The sequence below is a fragment of the Nematolebias whitei genome, chromosome 22, assembly GCF_014905685.2.
Source record: "Nematolebias whitei isolate Nwh7 chromosome 22, NemWhi1, whole genome shotgun sequence".
Taxonomy (NCBI): Eukaryota; Metazoa; Chordata; class Actinopteri; order Cyprinodontiformes; family Rivulidae; genus Nematolebias; species Nematolebias whitei.
The window spans coordinates 9,153,320-9,161,085 of NC_056519.1; the positions used below are offsets into that span (position 1 = coordinate 9,153,320).

Genomic DNA, 7,766 nt, shown 5'->3' on the forward strand with positions numbered 1-7,766 from the left:
ATTTATTTCCAATTGGCCTGTTTGTTGCCTCGTTTTCTCATCATGTGTTTTTGATTTTTATTGGTCCAGCAAGACCAGAGACAAGAGTCATTGTCACAATTATCTCACCTCAACATTAATTTTACCGGTTCTACTTCTGCTGATGCTACACGTGAAGGTTTACTGGGAGTATCTGTGGTAGTTTCTGGATATTTACTCCTTTGTGGATGATTACAAAGCTCTCTGTGTGGTTTCTAGTGCCTTTGCAGAAAACGGTGTCTAAGATGAACGGTTACATGTTTCTTCATGGACAAAACCCCATGACTACACAACATGCAGACCAACTTGTGACCTTACTCTTGTAACAACTTTAAAATCTAGGTAAGAATTCAGAACTGCACGGAGCACATGAGGGGAAAAAAGTCTACAAAATTCCACCATTACGTAAGAAAATGTTCAGATTACAAACTGCAAATGAAAACCTGAACTCTGTGAATCCCGTGCCTCTGTTCTGGGCTGTGAGGGTGTTTTGCCTGAATGGTTTGAGTCCTTTTATTCCAGTAGAGTTAGTCTAACCAAGTTTTTTTGAGTGGTCTCTCCAAGGATACACTTGCCCAAATGCTCCAGCATAGAAATGTAAAGATGCATCAGGAATGATCTGAACTGCATTACTTATGTAGATTGGGAAGAGTGTGGGTCCTAAGACTAAACCTTGCGGTACACCATTCATATGGTCATTCCACCTGAACAAATATGAAAGATGCAGTAGTTTGAGCTCTACTACTACCATTAAAACGTCAAAATTATATATTGAATTAACAGTTGACACTGTTATGGTAGCATGTGGTGACCCAACTATTTACTAACGATAGTATTTAGTATAAGCTGCTCAAAATTGCGAGACAAGCCCAAAATTTCCATTGCGGTTTTGGATTTCTGAGTTTTTGCAACCAGCTGACCAGCATGCTGTGTGTGACTCAGTCAAATATTATCACCAGCAGTTGCAGGCCAGTGAGACACTGGCTTTAAGTCCCTGTATTTTATTTTATATGTCAAGTCTTTCAGCCGTCCCATTAAGCACTGTTGAATGAAAATGAATGCCAAAAAGCCTTTTCGGGTTCAACTTAGTAGTCGAGGGTAAAAACTTTGGTCCGATGGCATTATATAGAAGAAATAATTTCTGCTATGGATTGTTTTGGGGGCCTTGCTGACAATCATCACCACTTACACCATTATAATACACCATTTTGTCAAAAGGTTGAAGCAAATTGACATGAGGAAAAGCATTTAAAATCTGAGCTTGTGCATTTATTTTAGACACTCTCCTCTGACCATGGTCATCTTGATACAGAGCTGCTCAGCAGCAGAAAACAACTGCCAACCTACTCACCAGGTAACTGCCAGTGGGAACCAAATTCACCACCGCGTTTCGTCGTATTAGTAACAGTAGCAATCTGAAGCAGAAGGGGTGGGAAAATAATGGCACTGAAAATGTTTGAGGATGAATCCGTTGCTTGTTTCACTTTAAAAAATAAACACTGTTGACTTTGGTTCTTGCATTGTACCTCCTGCAGTGCATTCTCTTTCTGAGCGCAGCACTCGTGAGCTTTCTATTTTTGCATATAAATCCAGCTTAGTTGAATGTTTGGGTGCAGCACATGCATGCTCCTCTGTATTGCGTGTGTGAAGTAAACTGTAGCTTTTTTATTTATAAGTAAAGCAGTCTAATTTCCAGTGTATGTCAAACAGTCTGTTTCTCTTCTCAACATGCAGTCCCCCCCCCCCCCCCCCCACACACACCTGCATATTTTGGTTTTGGAGAAAATTCTCGTCTTATCATAACTTGCATCAAGTTTTAGAGTTGCGATGTGTAGACATTTTGTTTGTTTGTTTGTTTGATTGTAAATACCTGCTTGATTCGAGCGTAGAGGTCAGAGGTGAGAGCCTGACCTCAACCAACATGCATTAAAGGAAAGGGGTGACAAAATAACGTGTGAGTAGACGATTTCCAGTTTTTACTCTTAAGTTTGGTGTGAAATTGAACATTTTTATGCCGTCAGGTGAATTTGCTGGTTCAGTTGTTTAGCCTACTATTCCCAGGTATCAAAGAGGATTATTTATCTTGTGAAACTTGTTTGTTTCTGAATGTTCACACACATTTTCTGCTTCTTTATTATTTTATTTTTTTAAAGAAAAGGCACAGTCAAAGGAATTCACACACCCAATTTAGAACAACACAGCTTTGGATGCTGTCCTAAATTAGACATTAGAAGAAAATGACATATCTTTGTAAGTTTGTGCACTCAAAAGAAAAATATTAAATTAAAACGCGCCTGGAGCATTCAGTAGGTTGGTCTGTGGACTGGTGTGCTGCAGTGTGGAAAGTGGACATGCTGTTATAAATGTTGGTGAAAATACAGTTTATGAGATGACGTTTTGGTTCAAGTTGAAGCTACATGAGAAGCATGACAGGCTGTCAATGATTTACGCTACAGTATGATATTGCAAAATATTTTGTATTTTAAATTAAGGTCAAAAGATTAAATAAATGTTGGTTTTAAGATTTCAAATCCTTTGTTTTTATTGTTTCAGACTCAGCTTCTTCTTTTGGCTTTTCCCTCTTCAGGGCTCACCACAGAGAGTCATCCTCCTCCATCTCTCTCTGTCCTCACTCTATCTGCTCCATGTCCTCCCTAACTGCATCCGTGTATTTCCTCTTTGTCTTTTTCCTGGCAGTTGCATTTCTAACTTCTACCAATATACCCACTGTTCCTCTTCTGGACATGTCCAAACCATCTCAGTCTGGTCTCTAACTTTATCTCCCAGTTGTTCAACCTGTGCTGTACCTCTGATGATCTCATTCCTAATCATATCCAGCCTTGTCGCTCCTAAGGAGAACCTTAGCATCTTCATCTCTGCCACTTCCAGTTCTTTCTCCTGTCTTTTTGTCAATGTATCTGTCTCCAAACCATAGCTGGTCTCACCACTGTCTTGTAAATTTTCCTGTAATGTTTGCTGCCACCCTTGTTGCAAATCACTCCTGAAACTTCTCTCTGCCTGGACTCTTTTTCACCTCTTTACCACACTTCCCTTTTTCCTGGACAGTGGACTCCAAGTACTTGAAGTCCTGCACCTTTGTGACCTCTGCTCCTTGTAGTCTCACTGTTCCACCGGCCTCCCTCTCATTCACACATGTACTGTCTTACTACGAGTTACTTTCATTCCTCTTCTTTCGAGTGCATACCTCCACCTCTATGTTCTCTTCCACTTGTTCTCACCACAGATCACAATGTCATCTACAAACATCATAGTCCATGGGGATGCCTGCCTGACCTTATCTGTTAGTTGGTCCATCACCAGAGCAAACAAGAAGGGGCTTAGAGCTGGTCCTTGATGCACTCCTTGATGCGGGGGACACCCTGGACAGGTCGCAAGTCCATCACAGGGACACAGAGGCAATGAAAATATCAATGTTCGTTATCACAGTAAAATTATTAAAACAACCTTTAGTTTCTGTTTAAAAGCTTGAATTATTGTTCTTTAAATGATAAGATATTACTCCAAATTAGTTCAAAGTGAAGAAAGTAATCATGGTTTAAAGTGAAAATATAATAAGCTGATTGATTTCCTTGCACAACTGAATTTAAACTGAAATGAATATTTTAAACTCAAGGTATGTACTATAAAAAAGCAGTACCTTTATGCAAAGACTTTATCTTTTAATGTTTCAGTGTATACACATGTTTTTACCTTATGTGTTGACAAGCGAGTTTGAATGTTGAGATAAAACAACCTGAAACATAAGTAAGGCATAAATACACAAAAAATGCTTCGCAGTACATTTATTTACAGGATTTTTACATTTGAATTTCACAAATTTATAACAAAATTGGTGATGAATGTGTTAAGTTTTAAAGACAGGTTTATTTTTTTTAAATGCTTAAATTATGAAAGAATATTGTCTTATAGTGTTATTGTGGTTGTCTGGCTAAGTTTTCTTCTGTGTGACTATAGTGTTTTCTGATTTTCATCTTTAAATCAATTCTTGTTCTGCCTTCATATATCTCCTACATGTCACTTGTCACAGTGCAGCTACAGCGTGCACTCTCAGGACATCATTACCTGCAGCGTCCCCTCAGTGCAGACTGAACTCGGCAACCTGCTCCACCTAGAACACCACGCAAAAAGACCTAAAGCTGTCCACTTTGACCTCTTTAAGGGATTTTAAACAATTAAGCTCAATGCAAAAATCAACGCAGACATGTTCCTGTTTTTAGGATTTTACCCGTTTCATAATTAGCTTGATTTAATTTAATTTAAAATCGCTACTTTTATTTACTTTTCATTTTATATGCTTTTATGATTGTTTATGTGTGTACCTAATCTGCGGTTCTTTTGATTAAAACAAATCCCTCTTGAAAATGAGTCCTTGTGACTCAATGAGACTAACCTGTATAAATAAAGATTAGATTAAAAAATGTGTTGTGAACTGTCAGAACTTCTAAAGCCGTGATTTCAACTTAATTCGAGAATAATTTTGATGTCATTTTAAATTTATAGTGTTAAAATTTGATCCCGTTTGCACATTTTTTGTGTCTTGGATCAATTTTGCTCAATAATTCGGATTTCGAAATGATCAGTGTAAATGTACTGCAGTGAAACGTTTAGATGTAATACCTAATGTTTACCAGTAGGTGGCTCTGGCGCCTTCAGGTTAAAAACAACAGTTGACGCAAACAGAAGAAGAAGAAATTAGCTATAGCTTCAGCTAAGCTAACTAACTTCCGCCCGTGTTAACGGTAAGTAAACACGAACTTTAAAACAACAAAACGGAGAAAGTATCAACTAAATAATGAATGCTTTGAACTAAAGATTAATGCTTTTGCAACCAATTGTAGGTAACAAAAATGCGAAGAAAGCAGTTTTGATAATAGCACGAACATGTTTTGTTTTGAACTTTCTCAGAATGTTTGTTTCCCTCGGTCCTCAGTGAGCCATGGTTTCCTGCTCCTCTGCCTCTCTTCCCTTTCACTCACAGGTAAGATCAAATCACTTAACCATTTCAAAGTTGTAAACAAATTTTCATGTCACATTTTACTTTAGACAACGCAACCCGTCACGAACGTGTTTTCTTACTAATCTGGTTTGGTGAGACCAGAATATATGGAGGTGTCTATAGTTTCTCAAACAAATTTAAAGAAATGTATCACTTCAGGTGTGATTTTTATAATAAAAAACAATAAAACAAATGTATCAGATGACGCTACTGGTTATGGCCCCATGGATATCTGGGAAATTAAGCTGAAGGAACAACCAGATGTGCACTACAGTCTCATTGGGGGAAACCTGGTCATCACAACTATCAGTGTTCAGTCCCATCTCACAAATTGGGAAAGTCAAGTTGAAGTTTTCCAGTCTGACTTTTGACAACTCTGGGATGTACCAGTGCATCGTTGAGAACGGTTGAGGCATCCAATACGCCAACGTGGAGCTGCAAGTCGTTGGTAAGTTCTTGAAGAACACAAAATCCAGTGAAACACATCCCATTTCTAAATCATATTTACAATCTGCCACCAGCGTGCGCACCGACTCTTGAGCTCAACCACTTAGAGAAGCAGCTTCACGTGTGGTGATCAAATGAAAACCCAGAGCTGCTCCGAGACCTGCTTTTCAACAGCTCACGGTCAGCACGACTTATTCTTCTGATGAAATAACAAGGCTTTGAAGTTCCAGAGTGTTTCAGGTGACTGAACTTGTTTAATTCTTTGTTTGTAGCATTTCCATCTTGTTTGATGGGAGTCTGGAGATCTTCAGTGCCACCAGAAACGATGAGGGCTTTTACACCTGCTTTGCTGAGAATGACAGAGGAAAGTCCAACAGCTCAGGTTATCTCACCATCACAGGTGAGTGGACAAGCTTTTGTCTGTGTATCTGCTTTATGAAATGAACAGTAAAGGTTTAGCATTCCTTAAAGAAATGTTTATACAATTCAAACTTAAGATCATTTGATGGTAAAAAAATATAATTTATCGTCTCTTTGGCCCAATCTTGAAAATGTTGTGCATAATACACAATATGGTGAGATGTTATACAATTTGTTTACACTCAAAATATGTCTTGGCTTAAATATATTGTTAATTATCAGTTATGAGTTAAGCTCATAAAATATGCATGTATTATGCAAATAACCTTGTTGTTTGGGCACCACCTCTCTCTTAGAGTTACAATCAGTCGATCTACCCCAAAATAATGCCAAATTCATTTGATTTTATGTATTTTATTATAAAAATAATAATCTGTGATATATATGATGAAGATTATGCATGACAAAAAGGTTAACTGAACATGAAATGGCTTCGAATCAAAGGTCTAATTGATGAGTAAAATGAGTGAAACTTAAAAGGCAGACTTAGGACTGGTTTATTTCTAAGCTGAACTCTTTTTAAATTTAATGTGCAATTACTGTGAAGTAAGGTCACCAGCAAACAGATGAAACCATGAGTTGTGTCCAGTGAACAGTTTCCAGAGATACCAGGCGGGTGGGTGCACGTGGTAGCTCGTAAGTTGAGAAATCTCCCTAGTTACCTTGGATATGGAAGACCGTGATCCTCCCTCTGGACCTGGTTCCATGGATAACTGTTCTGGATTGATTACTCACAGTTCACTCTGGGAAGGTAGCTGGCTCTGATCAGTGCCAGCCCGGTTCTGGTTCTGGGTTCTGCATTTTTCCATCTCGTCTTGAGACGTCTGCAGAAGTGCTTCTCGTGTGCTCATCGTCTGCTGAAGGTTCTTCTCTCTCCTCTCTGAGGTCAAGTGCAGAAGCTGCGTTTCTCCTTGATCCGAAAAACTCACAACGTTGATATCTTGTCTTATCGGAAACTTTCTTTCCCATGAAGATAACGCCATAAGAACCTTTTTGTTCAAATTGACATCCCTTTTCCAGGACATGGACAGTCAACAGCGACACCTCTGTTTCTCGTTTAAAAGGAAACTTTTAAGGCAGTGAGGTTAACACAGTGGCTGTTTTAATTATTACATTAGTGTCAGCTTAAGAAGTTGTTTGTTTGAGCTGAGGTGTTCCCCTACAATGCAAATAGTATAATTTTATATGTTTAAACTATTTGTTCCCACTATGACTAAATCATTATTATTTTTTTTATTTGTGGTTTGCAAATTATTGCGTTCTGTTTTTATTTACATTTTGCACAACCTCCCACCGTTTTTGCTTTTGTACTTTAAAACTATTTTCCATTGTTTCCTCTAAGTCCGAGTCGGTCACGTCCTTTTGCTTCCTGTCGGTCAGGGCGGAGAAAGAGTTGGTGACTTGCAGATAAAGAATCTCCAGATCTGACATGAAGGTTGCCACGCCTGCACATCTCAAACCGTGGTAGACTGCGACTCTGCTTATGCTGACCTCACAGTTGTAGGTTTGTACGGATGTCTCCATTAACTTTCACTTGTTCTGAAAATGAATAAATTTTACCTTGTTTTTTGCTTGTGGAGCCAAAACTTTTCACCTCATGGGGTTTGTACAACAAATATTCCAGTCTCACTTCTTTTACTCGCATAAAAGTCTGCTTTGTTTTCTGCCACATTATTATTTCAAAAACAGTTTTATTATCTGTTTTGTTTGAAAAGGCATTACCAATACACTACTGGGTTTGTAATATTTGTGTAGTGGAAACGCCAGAATTCTAATTTGTTGATCAGCCTTTGTAGAAACTCGTTCTTAGTGACGCCTTCCTCCTCCATCTTTCTTCCTCCGACAGCGACACAGAGGAATCACA

The 7,766-nt window shown here is 38.5% G+C and overlaps 1 long non-coding RNA gene across 1 annotated transcript; it reads left to right on the forward strand.

Moving 5' to 3' along the window:
• The first annotated feature begins 5,607 nt into the window (after positions 1-5,607).
• LOC119428317 lies at positions 5,608-7,330 on the forward strand. Its single transcript, XR_005187700.1, has 3 exons — positions 5,608-5,662; positions 5,755-5,882; positions 7,283-7,330. It is a non-coding gene; the product is annotated as an uncharacterized LOC119428317 (long non-coding RNA).
• Positions 7,331-7,766: the final 436 nt, after the last annotated feature.